Below are 2,500 nucleotides of genomic sequence, written 5' to 3' on the forward strand. Positions count from 1 at the left end.
GAGAACGGGTACATGTGCGGGCAGTATGGTTGTAGGAGTTTTGGGGGGTAATAGATAGAACAGAGATAGAGGGGGAATGGGGGTTCTGGGCAGCGAGCTGAGCACATACGCGTATGCGCGTGTGCGGCGTTCTTTGTCTGTTTGTGTGATTGTGTGATGAAGGTGGCTACGGCATGGCCGCGGCGCGGTGCGGGCGGCGGAATGGTGTGGTGCCATCGGAGCGTGTTTCTACATCATTTCGACGTCAACGCCCATTCCAACGTTACAATATCCATCAGTTTCGGACCAAAAACGTGCAAATGCAAAAGCTACTTTATATCACAATACCCACAATATTACTGGAGTCTTCCATTTCTTCCCCAGAAATAAAAAAGAAAGCTAAAAATGGAGATACCCAGTTGTTGTCACTCATCTGTCACTTACCATCTGCACAGTCTCTGCGACCAGTACACGGGATGTGATGGGCTGTAACTTTTCGCTAAAACTCAGCCCCCACTGCTGCATCATAGTGGTCACTTCTGGGTTCCTGCTCCGAGAACATCACGAGCATGCACAGGTGGAAAAAAACGACGTTACAGTCAAGACAAAGAAATCGATGACCTAGAAAGTTGGTGGTCTAGGGACCTTGGGGTGACGAAGAACATAATTGTAGAAATATTAGAAGTAGCCACTGCTTAATGAGAAACCTGATAACAACTTGTCACCAAAATTAACCATCGAGTACGAACCGTGCAACATACTGACCTGTTGATTTGTGTGAGAAAAGCTTCCAGCCTGTGAGCTCGCTCTTCGGGCTTTACCCTCGTTGTCTCAGCCACATCTCTCATCAGCTGAAAGTTACTCCTGGCATCCTCGCTCAGCCCTGACAATAAATCAGACACAACAATCAATCAATCATCATCATCATCATCATCGATCAATCAATAATTCATAACACATTGAAAATAAAATTACAGATAGACCTGCGTTGACACACGGTTCTATAAAACAAATACTCGTCTATAAACAATCCAAAAGTGAAACTACCACATTGCAACAGACACTTGTCTATAATAGACACCTGAATATAACGCACACATTTGGGGTTTCCCTTGATTGAGTCTCATGACTAAACATTCAAGATAACCACACTCACATTCAGACACCCTATAAAGTGGTCAACACAATGAACACTAGTTCTTCTGTTATCATCATTAAAACATACACCTTTGTACCACTGATTTCGATCCCACTCTATGATTATTAAATTCACATAAATTACATATACCTGTCATAGTGCAAAGCTCCGGTATCAGTTTGTAGGGCTCGGTCCTTCCCGCTTTTCTATCTCTTTTACTGGCATTTGAGATCAACAAGGGTTGTTTGGGATCATGTATTGTAAGGTCATAATGCTGTGAAACATTCAAAACAGAACCAAATGACCATCACAAACGTGCCTCAATGTTCTCAGAATTATAAAACAGACATACAAAGGCAAGTATATTATCCTAAACTTCGTTGGAAGATTCAAGTCACCTGTGTTAACTTACTCCTGGCTCAAAACAATGCAACAAATAAGAACAAGTGCCGCATTTAAAGGGACAGTAGCCTCTAGGATTTTACTGCATACAACTGTACTTACTGTATAACAAATCGTCTATACCCACACGTATTTGTTACCAGATACCCAATTTAATTGTTCTAATTCTTTACACATCAACGCTACGAAATTTGAACGACGCCATGACACCCGCGACCGTGCTGCCACCCCGAAAAAGTTGATGACAACTTATTTTGCATGTTACAGAGCGAGGGCTAATCACAAAAGTGCAATTATATTTATACCTAAATGCTATTTAAGTTTTTTAACCAAACGATATTAATTTTAGGGCAAATTTATCCATATTATAACTGAAACTATATGTCGTTTATAAGATATTACAATCCTTTTGCTTTTAAATGAATAAATAAGAAACACACTCGGTCTGTAGCCCTTGGATGGAAAGTGGTTTTGCGCAACTTATCTGATCGTGCGCTTTGAGTGGCGCCACCGTCGTTGTAATCAAACTGTAGTCGTTAGTTTTAAAACATTTTTTAATAATATTTCAAATGGTGATTGAACCATGAAACTTTTTTTGTAGCGTAATTATAACCTAAATTAGCTGAAAATAACCCTAGAACCTAGAGTAAACTCTCCCTTTAATTTCACCTTTACCAGTGTTTACTGATGTTGGCAGTTACTCCGTGTTCGGTGTAACGAATACTCTTCAAATATATCAATGGTAATAGTAATTAGCTATTCACAAGTATAGGGTATCCAGATTCGACAAAGAAACCACTCTTGTATACAAACGTGTTCACCTCTCTACTGCTCTAGGACTGTGGAAATCATGTTTGAGATGGTCATTATTCTGCTTTAACCCAATATTAAATATTGAGCCCTAGTGATGTCACGATGATCGATTATACTCGATCATCGGTTGAACAGTGGCTCGAACCAAGCACTTGGTTATCAAAATCC

General features: G+C 40.3%; 1 protein-coding gene across 2 annotated transcripts in view; it reads right to left on the reverse strand.

Moving 5' to 3' along the window:
* LOC106813275 (piwi-like protein 1) overlaps positions 1-2,500 on the reverse strand; it is a 109,766-nt gene that overhangs the window by 13,403 nt on the left and 93,863 nt on the right. The gene's annotated exons all lie outside the window — the stretch shown is intronic.

The sequence above is a fragment of the Priapulus caudatus genome, unplaced genomic scaffold, assembly GCF_000485595.1.
Source record: "Priapulus caudatus unplaced genomic scaffold, Priapulus_caudatus-5.0.1 Scaffold750, whole genome shotgun sequence".
Lineage (NCBI taxonomy): Eukaryota > Metazoa > Priapulida > Priapulimorpha > Priapulimorphida > Priapulidae > Priapulus > Priapulus caudatus.